Source organism: Phodopus roborovskii, unplaced genomic scaffold (genome assembly GCF_943737965.1).
Source record: "Phodopus roborovskii unplaced genomic scaffold, PHOROB, whole genome shotgun sequence".
Taxonomy (NCBI): Eukaryota; Metazoa; Chordata; class Mammalia; order Rodentia; family Cricetidae; genus Phodopus; species Phodopus roborovskii.
In genome coordinates this window covers 11,038,781-11,058,843 of record NW_026126480.1, presented here as the reverse complement: position 1 = coordinate 11,058,843, position 20,063 = coordinate 11,038,781, and positions in this window count along the sequence as shown.

The window sequence follows — 20,063 nt, the reverse complement described above, 5'->3', positions numbered from 1 at the left end:
TAATGTCTCTCAAACATGACCAAAGGACAACCAGGGAAAAAGAGAAAATTCTTCTTCCCTTACCTTGGAGTGACAGTGCAAAAGAAGGCAGCACCCCAACCTCCCCCACCCCCCACCCTCGTACATGCCCCTCATCCTGCTCCCTGGATGTCCCTTCTTCCCCTCTGAGCTGGAGACGAGGGGTAGCCAACTATGTCCTGGCACCCACCCTGTGTTTCTTCCAGATTCTGTGTCCTCTGAGCGCTGACATCAATATCAAAGGAGCCCAGAATGTAGTTAAGGAAGGCAGAGTCCATTTCTCCTTAACTGCCTGCCCATGTGAGGGTAGGTCTCCTTGCCATCCTTCCAAGTCTCAGTATCTCCAGCCTTGACAATCTGGGAGCCTCAGTGCTCACACCACGTGGGCTCCATTAGGGAGCCTATCACTCATGCTTTATAACAAACCCTACCCCCTGTGTTGGCACAGAAGGGCAGCTGCATACATGTTACTTCAATAAATGAAACTAGTCTGTTTTAGCTCCCTTCTCTTTCTTTCTCCCAACCAATGGGGCTGACTGGAGTCTCTGCTTGAGCCCTCAGCCCTATCCCAGGGCCCTAATCTCATCTCAGAACCTGGGTGAACCAGGTTGTAGAAGACCGTGTCAGTCTCCTCTTTCCCGACTTGTCACCCTGCATTTTCCACCTTGAAAAGAAGGAAGAAGGAACATGTCTGTGGGCATACCAACACATTGAAAGCCAGAGGTGATACATGGATGGCTGCGTGACTCCCTTTGGGTCATACTCTGGCCAGGAGAATTCTGGATCCCTGGGTTGGAGATACTAGACCTGCAGCCCAGGGCATGGCTGGATAGGAAGAATGCCTGACTGCCCCTCCTTTGTAATGGGGAGCACAGTCCCTTCCATGTAGGAGAAGTTTCTACAATCACTGAGAAGTATGCATGGGGATCCCAGCCCTGCCCCCACCTGGCCCCACTGACCCTAGGTAAAGGATCCACCTCTAAACCGCAGTTTTAGCATCTGACACAAGGATGGCAATATCCCACTCTAGTGTTGTGAGCAGTTCCCTAGACATAGAGTCACACCATGCCCTCTGTGGAATGCGGCACAGTACATAGAAATTAGTAGTTGAGGGACATGGGTGTTTAGCACCTTGTGCAGGCACCTGGGATTGAGAAGAGATGGTGTGGAACACGAATCTAGCAGGGTGTGGTGGAGCACACCCTTAATCCCAGCACTCAGAGGGCAGAGGCAGGTGGATCTCTGTGAGTGAGTCTGAGGCTGGCCTAGTCCACATAGTGAGTTCCAGGATAGCCAGAGCTATGTAGAGAGATTCTGCCTCAAAATAAAATAAAATAAAAATCACACCAGGAGCCAGTGGCAAAGGAGTCAAAGAAGGGAGTGCTGTCTTCAGATCCAAGGAAGATGTGAGGAAGTGGCCATGGGCAGGGCCTTAAAGAAAGGGCAAAATAGCAAAGGAGATCCATAGCCGTTACCAGCCACTGAGTTAGGGCCACCAACAGCTGAAAGCAGCGACAGCCTTTGTTTCTTCCAGTTCTGAGTTGTTTCGGCTCTGGTGCAGCTGCAGGGGGACACGTGGGTCATGTGAGGCTGGGCTGGCTGTACATGGCAATGGCAGCAGGGCACAGGGCCCAACTTTATCCTGAGTGCCTTTTTAGCACCCTGTGATGACTGGATTCCAAAGGAATGAAAGTCCTGGACTACACAGCATGCAGCGTCAATTCTAACCACACACCAGGCATCTAAATGATCACAAGGTCAGGAATCAGACATAGACTCCATCTGAGTGTGAGGAGAGGGGTGTCACATCACAGAAGGTGCTGGAGAGTGCTGGTGGCCATCTTTGCAAACTGTCCACAAAAAAATGTAAAAGTAAAAGCCTATGGCAGAACCCTCCCTCCTCCACCTCTCTCTCTCTCTCTCTCTCTCTCTCTCCCCATAACAAAGCCATTGCTTCCCAAAGGGCCCTGTAAACCTGGTGTCTATGGCCTGTCTCCATCTCCCCCTCCTTCTGACACCACTCTCCCCACTCAAAATCCTTCCATGACCTTCCATTGTGCCAGGCTAGGGCTCGTGCTAGTCTTGGTGTCAAAGGGAACCAGAGCGCAATCTGAGGAGGGTTATGCTAAAGATACAATGTCTTGAGGTACCCACAGGTGTTGGAAACCACAATGAGTGGTGCCATAAGCAACAGCTGTCACCAGACACTGTCACCACCCAGAGGCCTAGAAAAACAAATGGAGGTATTAAGTCCCTGAGCCAAGCTAGTCATGCCCAGAGTTCAACCTCTGTCAAGGACACAGGCAGCTTAGAGGGACTTACCAGACAAGAGCAGGAAAGTCTCTGTCTCCATACTCCCCCCTTCCCTTCATCTGTCTGCTGAGTCCCTGGTGCCTAGGTCCAGAGGAAGCTGGGCCTGTGACTGCATCCAGGCAGGTGAGCTGCAGCCTGGGGGCAAGGCTTGAAGGGATAGATCAGTGGAAGACAGATGATGTATGTCTGCCTTGAAGCCCAGTGTCAGCTTGTCCTGACCCTCCTGTCCTGCTCTGGTCCTTGGTGTTTATCATAGTCCTTATCCCTAAACTTCTGTCATTGGGACACTATGACCATACTCACTGTCACCTCTGTGATCTTGCCTGAGCTGTTTCTCAGACTAGAATGTATCCCTTCCATCACCTTCCTGTTGCCTGATAATGCTTCAGCGTGACTCATCCAATCCAGGGAGCTTCCATAGTGCCTGTGGGTAAGTGCATCCTCTGGCTTCCCAGGGCTTCCCTTCCTCTGCCACAGCTCTAAACACGTGGTGGACACTGGGTACCACTGGCAGGATGTGAGTCCACTCTCGCAAATAAAACCCAAGTTTCCAAGGTCCTCTTCAGTACTTGGGATAACATCTACTCTATGTCTGGTCTCGCTTCCCTCCGGCCTCTTTTATCTGGCCTTAACCTCTGCAGCCTGCACTGCACCTCAGGGCACACTGCCGTGCTTACTCCATCTTAGGCACCTCCTGTCCCTTCAGAATACTCTTCCCTTTGATCCAGTCAGTGTTGCTTACCCCAAGTCACCCCTGTGTCACACCTCAGTCCACTATTCTCTGAGTCAGGATGGACCTTTAGTTCTGAAGCAGAAAAGGCTCATGGTCACCAATACATGAATGAAGGCATGAGGGGACTTCTCTTCCCTCAGGGGTTTGGGAGCCTCTGAGACTCAAGACCTATGCTTAATGTCTACACAGAGACAGACAGACGCACACACACACACACACACACACACACACACACACACGATTTAGAACCTCAGCAATCTTCTAAGGGAAGCTGGCAATTTGGCCTATACTGCATTCTGGGCTTTTATATTTGGAGATGGTCAAGACTATTAGCTATTGCTGCCTATAACAAATTGTTTTAAGTTATCTGCTTGCTGGCCAGTGGTGGGATGTGCCTCTAATTCCAGCACTCAGGAGGCAGATGCTGTCAGATCTCTGTGAGTTCTGGACCAGCCTGATCTACAGAGTTAGTTCCAGGACAGCCAGGGTTAAAAAGGGAAACCTTGTATCAAAAAAAAAGTTATTTGTTTTAAGCAATACTTTACTGACTCCAAGTTTCTGAGGGTGGACACCTGGGAGTGACTTGTGACTTAGCTGGTGGCTCTGGCCCAGGGACCTCCCTGAGTGGCAGCTAAAACTGCTGGCTTCACTAGCCTTCCAAAGATTGCACAGGGTCTGGAGTGCTTACCTCCACACTCACTCACATGACTGATAAGCAAGAGCCTCTGTTCCTCACCAAGTGGGCCTGGGCCTCTCCATGGGCCGCCAGTGATGGGGCTTCTAGAGCAGGCCAGTAGGCCAGTGGGGAGAGAGGGGTCACCTGCCTTTTATGACCTCTGAGTCACATGAGTCTGATGTGCCCTCTGTCTTGGTTAGGTGTGAGTCATTCTGTGCACGTCACACTCCCTGTAGGGTGGGAGGACAAGAAGGTGGCAATAGTTGCCACAGTAATGGGACGAGCCCTCAGACACTTAGCTGGGCTTTCCTGACTCCTGTGCTGTAGCTTGAGGCCAACGACCTGTAAAGCACTGAAGGACAGACACCTTGCTAGCCAAGGAGAGGGACAGACAACCCTCTAGCCAAGGAAAAAGCATGAAGATGGGTGGGGCAGGTGTGAGCAAAGGTTGGAAACAGGAGTGACAACCATGACCCTGGCTGGCTGCCATGGAGGACAGGGTGGCCTTAAGACGTGCCGCTGCCAAGATGGAAACAGGAGGAGAAAGACTTGAAGAGGACCCACCCTCTCTCACATGACCTTAGAATCCCTGTGTTGAGACACCAGCAGCGCAAGCCAGGAAAAGTGCGGAGCCCTGCGTGTGTTCAACTTAAAGGACACTTTTTATGGGCTGAGAGTATTGCTTACGGCAGGTGGATTCCCTAACCCTACACGTATAATGGGCTCAAGTACTCACTTTCATGTTCCCACACCTCCTGGCCCTCTCGGCCTCCCTTGGGGTGCTCCACTCTGTGGGGAAGGCAGTCTCCTCCACCTCAGTACACATGCATATACACTCAAGATTTGTCAGTATGATACAGAGGGTCTGAAGTCCTCAAACGATGGGGACAGCTGGAGTCTCCTCTGGAATCAGGCTGCCCTTTGACCCCAGAGAAGTTCTCAGACACCATCACCCAAGGGGGCAAAGGGCTTGCTGAGGCCCAGCCTGTCTGATACTGCTTGCTGATGACTTGAGCAGAGGAAGCAAATAGGACAGGAGTCAGTCAGCCCAGTAGAGCCTGTGGCCAAGTGGCAAGGGTCAAGGCTCAACCTCCCACGGGGGGGGGGGGGGGGGATGAGGGGCAGGAAAGGGCTCAACTTCCTCACGACACAGAACAAGGCAAGGAGGTAGGAGGGGGTGTCACTTTGCTAAGTGAGCAAAGGCAGGCAGGAGGGACACTGTGGGGATACTGATCAGTGATCAGAGTACAAGGGTGAAATCTGGAGAAGAGAACATTTGAAGGGTAGGTCTGTGTTCAGCAAACTTTTATCAAACCCTCGTGATGGGCCAGAGGCTGGAGTTGAAAGTGGAAGTCCTGGGAGAACCAGGCCCTGGCTTTTCCTTGCCAGCTGTCCAACAGAAGCCCAATGTTAGCGAGGCAGGGACTCCTTCACAAAGTTAAGACCTTGGAGCTGATGTGGGGCCTGGGCCAGGCCACCTGGGCAGATGGAATGGGCTGAACTGAGCATCTATAGTTTTTGTTTCATCTTGTTTTTATTGTTCTTTTGAGATAGGCTCTCACCTTGTAGCCCAGGCTAGCTTGGAGCAACTATATAAACCAGGCTGACCTTGAACAGAGATACAACTGTCTCTCCCTCTGGTGTGCTAAAATTAAAGGTGTGCACCACCACTGCCCAGTTCTGGTTCCAATTTTCTAATTGAAAAAAGGAGTAGGATTTGGATCAGCCAGAAAGTACAAGGACTGGAATTCAGATCCCTAACACCCATACAAAGCTGGGGTAATGGACGCCTGGAACCCAAGTACTATGGGGGCAAGTAGAGACAAGCAAATCCTTGGGGCTCGCTGGTCAGTCATGTTGAACTCCAGGTTCAGTGAGATGCTCTGTCTCAAAAGCTAAGGCGGAGAATGATGGAGAAAGATACCTGACATCAAATGGCTTCCACATGCACAGACACAAATGTGCATACACATATATATATACAAAACAAACATATAAATAAAAGTGTAAAAATGTACATTGTCCTGCTTGTTTTTATAAGCCTGACACAAAATAGAACCATCTAAGAAGAGGGACCCTCAACTGAAGAACCACTTTCAACAGGTTGTCCTGTGGGCAAGTCTGGGGGGGCATTTCCTTGATTAATGATTGATGTGGAGGAACTGGCCCACAATGGCAGTGCCATCCCTGAACAAGTGGTCCTGTGCTGTAAAGGAAATCAGGCTGAATAAGCCATGGAAAGCAAGTCAGCAATCAGTATTCCTCCATGGTTCCTGGCTCTGCTCCTACCTTGACTGCTTGCGTCCCTACCCTGACTTCCCTCAACGACTGACGGTGAGTGAGACGTGAGCCAAATAAATCCTTTCCTCCCCAAGTTGCTTTTGGTCATAGTGTTTATCGAAGCAATAGAAAGCAAAGTAGGACAACTATAGAGTCAGGTTGGTGACTCATATCTATAATCCCAGCAGTCGGGAAGTAGAGGCAGGAGGATCAGAAATTCAAGGTCATCTTTAGCTATAGTGAGTTCAAGGCCAGCCTTAGACTAGAGGGCACTGTCTCAAAAGCAAACAAACAGAAATGTGCTTTAAATTTGGGGTTCCCAAGAAGGAATGTGGACTATGAAAATGGAGTTGTTGTAGAAAAATGTGTCAAAATGTCACCAAACAGAGAAGGAAAATAAGAGACAGATTTAAAAACTCTAGAACTTAGAGCATGGAGTAGAAGCTGCAGAACTAACATTGGAATGGGATGGACACAAGCCTCCACTGTTGTCTGGGGATGTTGAGTTCCTCTAAGGGTGCAAGTTTTCATTATCTGAAACTGCTAGACTTCTAGATGGGGACAAACATCTAAGTGGTCCCTTGAGTCAGTGTTCTCAGTGCTAGAGAAGGAAGGCTAGAATGATCCATGTAGTAAAGCGACAAGTTAATGTGAACTCATGGTATCTTCTCACAGCTTTAGATGGATAGGTACAGAAAACAATAATACACTGGTGTATACACGGGCTAGTCCACATTTGTAGTCTGCCTAGCTCTGGCTTCTGAGAGAGCCTAGAAGCAACAACACCCACTAGCAGCTAGCATGCCCTGAGTCCAGGTTTTATTTCCTAATAGCATTCTCTAAAGGGCTTTCCTAGGGCCATGGCGATGGCACAGTGGATAAAGGCACTTGTCAAGCCTGAAGACCTGAGCCACACATGGTGGAAAGAGAAAACCCACACTCTGCTGTCCACATGTGCACTGTTGCATACAGGCCCCCCCCCACACCTCTCTTTCTCTCACTCTCTCATGCACGCACGCACTTAAGTACATGAATACATTAATTAACTAAAAGGAGATTCTCGAAATACTTGAAGAAATGGCAGATTCTAGAATTGGGGCATCTTGGAGTGCCGGAAAATCAAGATCAGCTCAAAAACAACCAAAGGGACAAACAAACAAACAAACATACATACAAACAAATAACAATGACAGTACTCTACCCCCCCCACACACAGAGTGATAGTCATTTTACACAGAGGCCAAATGGAAAGAATTAGTGACCATGGCAAGGACAATTTGAAGAAGAAAATAATATCATAGCCCTGAGATGCCAACCTAAAATACAACCCAGACATCCTTGAGCACATGCCAATAAGTGAATAATTAATAATCAAGGGAGAAGAGGGAAGTCTCCCTTTCAGAAAGCCCCCAATACTTCAGGGTTGTGCTTCCCTTAAGGAAATGGAGTTTAGCTCTCCGGGTTGTACTGGGCTATATGTAACAACCTGCTCAAAGAGGGTGTGGGGGAGGCATGGGAAGTGACTTCATGGGGGAAAACCCTGGCAAGCACTACCTTGAGCAGGTAACTGAGGCTAATGTGACCAGTGATAAGTCACATTGATAGTATGTTCCTTTGATAAGTTGGGATGACAGTGGCACTTTACATCTCCAGTCTTCCTCCTAAGTCCCATAACCCCTGTGAACCTTATTTTTTGGTTTTTCGAGATAGGGTTTCTCTGTGTAGCCCTGGCTGTCCTGGAACTCACTCTGTAGACCAAGGCTGGCTTTGAACTCACAGAGATCCACCCATGTCTGCCTCCCTGAGGCCTGGGATAAATCGTGTGCACTACCACCTAGTGCCAATGTGTGATCTTGAGGAAAAAAATTAGACAAATGCAAATTCATAAATATTTCACAACATATTTTACTTGTACTTTTCAGAAAGTGTGAGAGCCTGAGCTTTGCCACACAGGAAAGAAGACTAAGAAGTTGGGACATCCTGCAGGAAGTATGATAGAAATGATTAGAAAAAAACAGTCACTAACATACGGAGTTTAGTTAATAATAATAATGGACCAGTCTTGGCTCTGTAGATGTGTCTAAAATTAATAATGTAAAGTGTTACATGAGGTAACATTTTAGGGTGAAGGTATGTAGGAACCTTCTGTTCAATTTTTAGTACTTTTCTATAAATCTAAAATTATTCGAAGATTAATTTTACATTCTAAAAAGTTGCTATAGGATGCTTTATTTGTTTTCTAGGGCTGTTGTAGCAAATGGCCACAAGCTTAGTCACTTAAAATATCAGACACTAGCCAGGCTGTGGTGATACACACCTTTAATCCTAGCACTTGGGAGGCAGAAGCAGATGGATCTCTGTGAGTTCGAGGCCAGCCTGGTGTACAGAGTGAGTTCCAGGACAGCCAGGGCTACACAGAGAAGCCGGGCCTTGGTGGGGGAAGCCCAGATGCTAGGGCTAGTGAGATGACTCAGTGGGTAAAAGCCCTTGCCTACAAGCTTGATGACCTGAGTTTGGTCCCAGGGACTTGTATGATGGAAGTGGGGAACTAACTCCTCTGAGCTGCAAAGGTGTGCCAAGGCATGTGCATACACACACACACACAAAATGAACCAATCGAATGTAACAAAACAAACAAACAAACAGAACATAAAACTAAATCCACCATATATTAGCCGTGGGGTAGTTTAGTAGTAGAGCCCTTCTCTAGTTGTAAGGGTCTGGGTTCAATTCCCAATACCATGGTAAATTCCCAATAGCATGGTAAAACAAAACAGGTCTGTGGGCTGGAAGTCTGAAGTTAGTGGCAGTAGTGTCATTTGCACAAGTTATCAGGAGGACCATCTTCCCTCAAGAGGCCTTAGAGGATTAACTATTTGTTTTCCTTCTTCATCTTCTAAAGCTACATTCCTTGGTTTATGGCCTTTCTACATCTTCCAAAGCAGTAATTTCTTCAACTCTCTCTGCCTCTGTTAGCATGCCACCTGTTGCCTACCATTTCTATAAAAATTCTTCTTGTTGTTTGTGTTTGTTTTTTTGAGACTGTTTCTCTATATAGCCCTGGCTGTCTCAGAATTCACTCTGTAGACTAGTCTGGCCTTGAACTCAGAGATTTGCCTGCCTCTGCCTCTTGAGTTCCGGGAGGTGTTTGCCACCATGCCCAGCTAGAAAAATCTCTTCTGTAAAGACAAAAATGACAGCACTGTGAGTTCCTCCAGTAACTCAGGATACTCTCATCCCCAATCCTTAGTAGAGTCATATCTGCAATCCTTTCTTTCTTGCCACATAGAATAAGCATTCACAAGTTCCAGAGCCTAGGATCAACATTTTGAGGTCTCATATTTCAGCTTACTAAAATGCCAAGAAAGTATTCTTTCTGTCGGTAGACTCTTTATCAGGAAGTTACACAAATTAGACAAGTTCATCAGCCACTGGGCTGGTTAAAGGGGAAGACAGGAGCCTGAGACTCCCCTATCTTGGGCATAGGAGGCCTGGCACTCCCCTCAACACACTCCATCCCCACACAACAGTGGTATCCATGCTAGGACATAATGGTTGATCAGAGAACTGGAAACGGGGTTCTGAGTCTCCAATTCAGATCTTAGCTCTCACAGCTTTCAGTGTGATCTAAAGGACATCATTGTCCACATAATGGCATGTAAAGAATTCAAACAGCTCTCGCTTCAGCAGCACATATACTAAAATTGAAACGATACAGAATTCAAACAGCAAATGGAAGTTAATCTTGCCCTGTGAGGTCACAATTACAGGATGTTCATATGTCCAGTGTCTTTCACTAGCCAATCTCAGTACCACCCAAAAACTGAGTAATGCTTAGTAATGGTAGAAATGACTGGTACAGGCATGATGGCATCAAGGCTGATGAGCAGAGGGGAGAGTCTCTTTGTTTCACACTATGTCTCCAAGCTCTCCCTAGTCTAGGACAGGGTTAACAAAGGACAACCTGCTCTGGAATGACTGTGAGCTAAAACGGGTTATCAATGAGGGCTTGCAGTCAGTCTGATGACAGGAACTAGGACTTTGAGCCCAAGTTAAGGGAAATGTCATTCTTTAACAGAGAGCACCAGGGCCCATGAGATGGCTTAGCAGGTAGAAGAGTTTGCAGTGTAAGCCTGATGACCTGAGCTTGATCCTCTGAACCCACAGTAGAAAGAGGGAATTCCTGAAAGGTGTCCTTTGATATACACTCACATGCCTGTGTGTACACATGTTTGTACACACATCATCTCTCTCTTACACACACATACACATGCAATAACAAAACTAGAGAATTCCATTATTTGTAGACCTCTAATACAAAAAAAAATTACACTTGAGTTTTTTTACTTAGCGTTTATTTCCTTTGTTCTGCTTGCTATAACACCCCCACTGTCCTGTCACTCTTTGCCTTGCAAAGCCTCCACAAGCCATGTGGTAGTTAGTTTGTCCAGGAGTCCCTATCTTCCCCTTTAACCAACTTGACCTAAGCCATCCGATATCTCCCTTCCATGACACAACCAGAAAAAGCTTTCTGGTGATATTTGGCCTCATCAGTTCCCCGCAGCTAACTTCCCTGAGTCCTGCACGTGTCCTCTGGATTCCCTGGGGCCCTGTCTGTCCACACTCCTCCCTGCTTACTGTTTGTTCTGCCAGCCACCCCCTCCCCTTTAGCCAGGATACATGTATCCTTCAGGGTGCCTTGCTTCCCCAGCACCTTGCACAAATTTCCCTTTCTGCCTAAGACACATTTTCTACCCAATGCCAAGTCTTTTTGGTCTTCAGGGTCATTGAAGGCATGACCCACCCCTGGGAAGCTTCCCAGCTCCACCTCCCTTGCTAGGCGCCTCTGCTGACCTTCCATAGCCTCTGCTCCCTGCCATTCCCACTGACCACACTCTTTAAATGCCTGTGGTTTCTACTAGACTGGGATGCCCTCAGTGCCAGAGTTGGTCCAATTCTACACTGGTGGGCACGCTCCTCAATGACAAGGCTCCTGCCCTCCCTTGCTACTTGAGTAAGGGCAGGCAAGGGCTGGGACTGGGTATCATGAAGCCCAACTCATTTCCTTCTTTTGGCTACTGTTCTTCATATGCACAATAGGGTTAGAGTGCCCCTTGCTGGCTCTCAAGCCTGGGTCAAAGGTAGGAGTGGAACCTTGTGTGGGCATAGTGACAGCAGCTGAGCTGGTCAACTTGATCAGTCCTCACAGGCAATCCCAGACAAACACGAGCCTGGGCCCTGGATCTGGCGTGATCTGGATCATGGGAGTCAAAGATCAATCCTCTATGACCTTGTACAACTGACCCTGGTCTGAACACTGCCTGCTACCCCTGTCCCATGTCAACCCCTCCCCCCTCTGTTCCCCAACAGCATCAAGGGTCAGGAATAAAAAGGACCTTGGACGGCCAGGCTTCTCATGTGTACTGGAGTACACAGGTGCAAATGTGTACTCAGGTCTATGAAAGCTTCTGCAAGAGTAGCTGTGTGCACCTGGGCTAGATGTCCTGGTGTCCTGGATGCATGTATGTCTGTGCACACTAGTGTGCACACTTGAGTGTGTTCCTGTACCCTAGGAGTAAGAGTGTACACGGCTATACATGTGTAACAGCGGGACCTCTGACTGTTATAACTGGTTCTTTGGGGGCCCCGTACTCCTCCCCAGTGTCCCTACTCAACACCATGTTTGGGGATCCCAGTTTCTAGGGACTCTCACCCATTTCACTGTCAGTCCATTGCTGTTAGTAGAGACCAGAACCCTGAAGTGATAAGGGTGAACTCTCAGGGTGGTACAGGGGACAGTGGCCTGCCTCAGCAGACTCCTTCAAGTCCCTTTTGAGATTTGGCAGTCCTGGAGATTAAGCCCAAGGTTCTAAGCATGCTAGGCAAATGTTCTGCCACTGGAGTTTGCATCTCCAACCTTCAGACTTCATCACTGCTAAATATTCAGTTCTATGCTTCCAACCCTGCTCATCTCTTTTGCTTGTTGGAACCACTGATGACACTTCCAATATGCAGGATATGGCAAAGGCCTGGTGACCTTTAGCCCAAAGGGAAAAGGCCGCTGTCTAACTTAAGCTGGAACAAACTCTAGGGCACAAGTCACATTCCAGGGTCCCCTTTGGGGTTGGCCTGAGGTCCTGGGCCTAACTTGATGGTTTGCTTAGCATCTTCTCCTGCCCTGTTCTTCCCTGAGCTGATTTCATAGCTCCATTCTGGGTTCTTCCCAGGGATTTTCTTTTTCATTGTTTTGTTTGTCACAGGGTCTTACTATGTAGCTCAGGGTGGCTGAAACTGGTGACCCTCCTGCCTCAGCCTTTCAAGTGCTGGGATTATAGGCATTTCCTTAGTTAGCCATTCTCAAAGGGACTCCTTGCCTTAGGGATCTGTTCTGGATAAATCAGTAACAATGGGCCTAGAACTTGCCCAGATCCAACAACCTGCTGTACAAAGAGGGCACTGAGGCACAAAAGGGGTGTGTGGTTTTAGAGTCCCAGCTGAGGTGCTGCATGCTTGCTTTCCTCTCCATTGCAGGGCTGAGGCCATCTTAGTCACGATCCTGATCCCCCAAAACCCTGGGCTTGGAAGGTTTCTGATCTAGCTGGGTTTCTCCAGTCCTAGGGTGGATCCTTTAGCTAGGCATGGTGACTCATGCCTTTTATCCCAGTACTCAGAAGGCAAGGGCAGGCAGATGTCTGAGTTTGAGGCCATTCTGGTCTACCAAGCAAGTTCTAGGACATTCAGGTCTACACAGAGAAACCCTAACTCAAAATACAAGCTGGGTATGTTGGTGCATGCCTATAGTCCCAGCACTTGAGAGGCAGAGTTGGTGAAGTTTTGAATTTCTCACTCTCATGCTGGAAGATCACTACTTCAGAAACTAGAGGCTTGAATTCCAGCCTTCACTCTTCTACCACTGGTTGAGTGAGGGTGTCAACCAATTCCCTGGGACATGCCAGCCTCTTATGTGCAAGAGGGAAACATGGTGGGGTACAGCTGGGGTCTCAGGCTGGGAGTGTGGCAGAGTACGTGGCTGTCATGCCTGGAGCCTTAGCTTTGATCTCCAGCACACACAGCCTAGCATGGAGGTTCATGCGTTTGCTCCCAGAGTTTGGAAAACAGCAGGAGGGTCAGAAGATCAAGGTCATCAAGGTAGCTACACGTGCCCCTGTCTCAAACAAGAGACTCAAGCCTCACTTCCACAGCCCATGCCCAAGGCTCTTTGAAAAGCTGAACCAGTTACTTACCCATCCTGTGACTTAGTTTCCTCATCTGTCAATGAAGGCCATCACAGGGGGGACCTCACTGGCTCTGGTGGTGAGGATTAAGCAGGAGACAGCACACAAAACACTTGGCAGGCCTCTGGCACACCATGAGCTTTAAGATCTGGTGGCTATTTTTGCTCTTGTTATGTACCGAAGTTATATAACCGACTGTTCTGTGGCCTAACTGACTGGACACAGCTCCCAGGCTTTGTGACGGTCAAAGGACATTGCATAAAGGACACACTAGTAGAAACCACTAGTAGAAACTCTTCTTAAAGGTTCTTCCCTCCCTGGTACTTCTGCCTAGCCTCTAATGCCTTTCCAGTTGGGTGCACATTTCACTGGGATGTGGTGGGCATGTCTTGGTATCTGCAGGGTCCATTGACTGGCATAGCCTGTCAGTTTCCTTCTATTTGCTGAGATGAGCAGAAGGCATGCAGCCTTCACCTTTCCCCTATTTCCCTGACAGCCCTCTCCAGACAGGGTCATGTTTCATTTTGTGTCTTCAAGTTAGAAATATATTTATTTTGATAAGACTCCTCTTTTTAATTTTTTATTATAGTTATTTATAATGTGTGGTGGTGGTGGTGATGGTGTGTGTGTGTGTGTGTGTGTGTGTGTGTGTGTGTGTCTAGGGTAGGGCTGCATGCCAAAGTATGCATGTGGAGATCAGAACACATCAATTGATCCCTTCAACCAGTGAGTTCTGAGGTTAACTCAGGGGCAAACTCCTTTACCCACTGAGCCATCTCACTTTTCGATCTTTAATTATGGCAAAAGATAGGTAACATAAATTTTATCATTGCCCAAGTACATCAATCGATCCATTACCACCATCCATCTCCAGAATGTTTGCCCTCTACAAAGCCCAGACCCCGCTGGTTTTCTGTCACACTGAGCAAATCTTCAGTTCTCTCCATCACCTTCCTTCCTCCCTCCTTTCCTCCCTCCCCCCTCTCTCCCTCCCTTTCTTCCTTCCTTCCTTTCTTTTTCAATATTTAATTTTATGTTTTGGAATGTTTTGCTTGTGTATATATATGTGCACCATGTGAGAACTGAAGGGGCATTGACTGCCCTGGCACTGGAATTGAAGACAGTTGTGAGCTGACTTGTTGGGGGTTAGACTCAAACTCAGGTCTTCTGGAAGAGCAGCTGGTACTCTTAACCACAGAAACCATCCTTCCCTGGTTTCTGTTTTCCTCATCCATGAGAGAATTGTTGTTTGTTTTGTTCCTGGTTTTTGAGATAAGATCTTACTATGTAACTCCAGCTGTCCAGTAACTCGCTATGTAGACCAGACTGGTCTTGAACTCAGAGATCCATTGCCTCCCTCTGTCTCTTGAGTGATGGATTCAAAAGCATGCACCACTAAGCCTGATTATTTGTTTTTTTTTTATTTGTTTGTTTTTGCTTTTGTATGTATGATCTTTTTATAAATATTTATTGAAACCAAATGAGGTTAATTCTAGCAGATCTCTGAGTTCAAAGCCAGCCTGATCTACATGGTGAGTTCCAGGACAGCTAGGCTACATAGTAAGATACATCTAGGAAAAACAAAACAAAATAAAAAACTGAAACAACTAACCAACCAACCAAACAAACAAAAAATTAACAAACTAAAAACAAACAAAAAAAGAAGGAATGATATTTGTTGATCATTGCAGGGGAGACTCATGGGTTATCACCAGCTATAAAGATTTAAGGTTTAATGAGCTTAAAAAATATAAAAGATAAATTGTGTCATTTATTCACTCAACAAACCTCCTCTACCTCCCTCCCCCAACGGGCTCATGGAACCAGATGGATCTCTGTGAGTTCGAGTCCAGCTGGTCCACAGAGATAGTTCCAGGACAGGTTCCAAAACAATACAGAGAAACCCTGTCAAAAAAAAAACAAAAACAAAAACAAAACAACAACAACAACAACAACAACAACAAAAAACCCCAAAGAACAGTATAGGATCCCATCTCCTCCCCTTCTGAAGTTTTTCTGACTAGTGTCAGAGTAAGGAACCCCCATCCCTACACCTCTCTGCTGACCTCTCTGCTGAGCTAGCTAGTTCCTACCCAAGGAAGGCACAGCTGCTAGGGAGATCTGGATACCATGTTCCCTAGGTGTTTGGGAAGGAGAATGCCTTGGGAGCTCAGATACTGGGGCCAGCCCAACTCTACTGAAGTTTTGTTGGTTTTGGGGGGTTGTTTTTTGGGGGAAGGGTTTCTCTGTATTGCTTGTATTGCTTTGGAGTCTGTCTTTGAACTAGTGCTGTAGACCAGGCTGGCCTACTTCCGGAGTGCTGGGATTAAAGGTGTGTGCCAAGTCGGGCATTGGTTGTTGTTTTTTGTTGTTGTTGTTGTTGTTTTTGTTTTTTTGTTTTTGTTTTTGTTTTTTGAGACAGGGTTTCTCTGTGGCTTTGGAAGCTGTCCTGGAACTAGCTCTTGTAGACCAGGCTGGCCTGGTCTTGAACTCAGATCTGCCTGCCTCTGCCTCCCGAATGCTGAGACTAAAGGTGTGTGCCACCACCGCCCGGCTGAGACAGGGTTTCTCTGTGTAGCCCAGGCTGTCCTGGAACTAGCTCTGTAAACCAAGCTGCCTTTGAACTCACAGAGATCCACCTGCCTCTGCCTCCCGAGTGCTAGGATCAAAGGCAATTACCACTGCCTGGCTTCCTTGTCAAACAGGAATTAGTAACACATTATCACATCCTTCACACACCCCTGTTCCAGCTAAACTACTAGATCATGAGTATGTTTCAGCTCTGACAATCGAGGTGCTCAGTGAACACAGAGGCTCTGGTTGCCACATTCTGTGGATAATAATTTGTGGGAGTTGTCCTTTACATAGGCATACCACCACCATCTCTGTAGCTGACTGTTCCAAAGCAGTCCTTGATGCCCCTCCCCCAGTTCCTTGACACAGATTTAAACAGCCCGATTGCTTGCTGGTTCACCTCCACAGTACAGACAGACAGTATGGTCCAGAGGCAGCTAAGGACTGACTGGGACAGAGGTCACAAAGCAAATAGACCCGCCTTCCTCTTCACCAGTGAGTCACTTCATTACCTGGCCCTACCAGATCCTCTCACCAAAACAAAGCAAAAGCCACAAGTAGTTAGTGCTGCAGGCCCTCCATCAAGAGGGATGGGATGGGATGCCTTTGCTACCATGACCAAGACAACAGGAGCAGCAATGGTTACTTGCCAAGTTTTGAGTTTTATGTGGTCCAATTTAATCTTCACACTATCTCTAGGAGGTTGGGTGACCCTGGACAGAAGAAATCACCAAGGCAGGGAAGGTGAAATAACTTGTCCGGGCTAGCCCACACTATAGGATTCGGAGATTGGATTCACACTGGGCACCCAATTTCCCAGGCAGCCTAACTCTGGAACCTGTTCTGAGTGCCTATTGTGGAGCTGCTCCACCCAGCCCAGGAGGTTGAGGGGGCACCCTCCAGGTCATGCTAGTGGGGTGTCTGCGCTCAGCTCCCTATCTCACAGCTCTGTAGTTAGGAGAGTCCTATTGGGGCACATCTTTTCCTCCCCTTTCCCATCTCTTCCATTTCCCCTTCCCTGTTTCCTTTTCTTTCATTATAGCACTAGGAATAGGAACTAGAACCCTGTACATGCTGGGCAACTGTTCTACCACTGAGATGTCGTCTCAGTCTTTTGATTTTTAAATTTTGAAACAGGATCTCACTAAGCACTCCAGGCTGGCTTGAACTCACTCTGTAGTACAGGCTAGCCTTGAATTTCAAGGGACATTAATCTTTCTCTGCAAAGTTTAGAGTTCTGCTTGGATGGAGCTCATGTGATAAATCCTCTGGGGCTTCCCATGTGAACACCAAGTGTCCTTTCAGCAGGGGTATATAGCAGAAGACAGCCTCATGCAAACTCAGAAGCAATCTAAAAATATGTTAACTTAGTGGCAGAATTTAGTGTTGTGGGGGTGGAGAGCCAGAGTTTGGACCTACAAACTCTGCTCCTACAAACTCTGCTCCTACAAACTCTGCTCCAGGACTCTAATAACTGCCAAGAGCTCACATGAAGATGCAAGGGGTGTTATGTTGTTTTGCATAGTCAGGAAGTCTACACCTTGCTCTGACCCACCATTTTGCAAATCCAAAGTCTCCTAGAATCTCTTAAGGAAACAACAGAAGATCATCCTGTTTTCCAAGCCAAGACTCTGTCTACTGCCTCAGTAGAAGAGCCTATGCAGCTCCCAGAACACAATTCCTTGGTAGTCCTAAGAGGCTGCTGTAGGAGTGATAGACACAGAAAGCCCTGTGCCTGGGGAGGACTACGAAATCATCTCCAGCCTACGATCTTCCCTGATACCAAGCAGAGGTGGGCCACCACCAGAGGGGAGTGAGAACCCCGCCACCGAAGACTAACTGAATTTAAGGCATGGGGAACACAGAGAAAGCTTATGAAAAAATAACTAACGGGGATGTTAGATAGAGTATCAGGGGCATGAGTTCCCATTTAATGAAAAACAAAATCCAATTGCTACAAGTAAAGAAACTGCCAAGTAACACAAATAATATCTACCTGGGAACTTTCTGTGATCCACACCCACCCCCTCACCCAAAGGCAAATGCCTTACTGTAGCCAATCTTCTTACTTGTTGCTAGCATTATTATCTTTGTTCAGCCTATCAAAGCTTGCTGCTCTGCTGTTCCACTGGGTCTTTCTGGGCCTCTTCCAATCTTAAGTGCTGCCCAGTTGAATCCTTTAATGATCATAGACTATGTTAAATTTAGTCTTTAAGAAAGTTCTGCTTTCATCTTCAACAAATGGCACAATTGGATGAGGGTGTGTAGAAGATTGCAGATAGACCCATGTCTGTTGCCATGAACAAAACTCAAGTCCAAATGGATCAAAGACCTCAACATCAAGCCAGCCACATTGAACCTCTTAGAAGAGAAAGTAGGAGGTACCCTTGAACAAACTGGTATAGGAGACCGCTTCCTGAAAATAACTCCAGGGGCACAGACACTGAGAGAAACAATTAATAAATGGGACCTCTTCTTCAAACTTAGAAGCTTCTGTAAGGCAAAGGACACAGTGGACAAGACCAAACGGCAGCCCACAGACTGGAAAAAGATTTTCACCAATCCTATATCCGACAAAGGGCTGATCTCCAAAATATACAAAGAACTCAAGAAACTAGTCGACAAAACACCAAATAACCCTATTAAAAAATGGGGCACAGAACTGAAGAAAGAATTCTCAATAGAGGAAATCAAAAAGGCTGAAAGACACTTAAGAAAATGCTCCACATCCTTAGCTATCAGGGAAATGCAAATCAAAACAACTTTGAGATACCATCTTACTCCTGCCAGAATGGCTAAAATTAGAAACACCAATGATGACTCATGTTGAAGATGTGGAGAAAGGGGAACACTCCTCCACTGCTGGTGGGAGTGCAAACTCATACAGCCATTTTGGAGATCAGTATGGCAGTTCCTCAGGAAAATGGGTATTAGTTTACCACAGGACCCGGCAATCCCCCTCTTAGGCATATACCCAAAGGATTCACATCCATGCAACAAAGACATCTGTTCAACTATGTTCATAGCAGCACTATTTGTAATAGCAAGAACCTGGAAGCAACCTAGATGCCCCTCAATTGAAGAATGGTTAATGAAGATGTGGCACATCTACACAATGGAATACTACTCTGCAGAAAAAAATAATGGTATCTTGAAATTCACAGGCAAGTGGATGGCACTTGAAGAAACCATCCTGAATGAGGTAACTCAGTCAAAAAAAGAGGAACACAGTATGTACTCACTCATATATGGATTTTAGACCTAGATCAAAGGATCACCAGCCTATAATTCACACCACCAGAGGAACTAGGATACAAAGTGTATTCTAAGAGATTCATATAAAGTCCCTCACAGAACTTGGAAGGAACAAGTCCCCCCAGAGCTCAGGGGAAGTGGGGGAGCAGCAAATGGAGAGAGAAGTAGGAGAAAACGAGGGGGAGGAAAGGAAACATGTGCGACCAGGAAGATTGAGCCTGGTTAGGAATAGAAGACAGGAGAGAGAGAGGGAGAGAGAGAGAGAGAGAGAGAACATAAAAGAGGGAGCCAATATTGGTTTGAAGATAACATTGAACACAAAGAAAGGTCTAGAGAACTACAAGACTGCTCCCAACTAACAATTTGAGCTTCCGTGGAAAGGCTATCATAAATGCCCTACCCGGAGAGTGAGATCAACAACTAACTTATCCATGGAGCCCTCAACTAATGCCTGTTAGAAACAGGATCAAACACCCATACATAAACACTGAGTCGAAGTAGAACCCAGATGCAGATGGAGAGGACAAGACCATGCAGCAGAAACACATACAGACAGCTTACCTGAACAAGGAGGAGCTAAGGGCCACTAGACTGATAGCTGGGAATCCAGCATGGGGCTGACTCAGGCCCCCCTGAATATGGGTCTCAGCCAGAAGGACTGAGCAGTCTAAGGAACCTCAGACAGTGGAGCCAAGATGTATCCCTGGTGCACAAAAGGACCTTGAGAACACATCCCCCATGGAGGGATAACTGCCTTAATCTAGAGACAGGAGAGAAGCCCTAGTCCCTATTTCACATGACCTGTCAGATCTACATGACCCCAACTGGATGGCATTCCCCTACATATGGAATTGGGGTGGGGGGATCAGAGGGGAGGGTGGTTAGAGTGCATGTGAGAGGGCAGAGAGGGTAAAAGGGAGGGTAGGGAGGGAGGGAGGGGAGAAGGGAGGGAGGGAAGGAAGGCGGGAGGAAGGGAGGA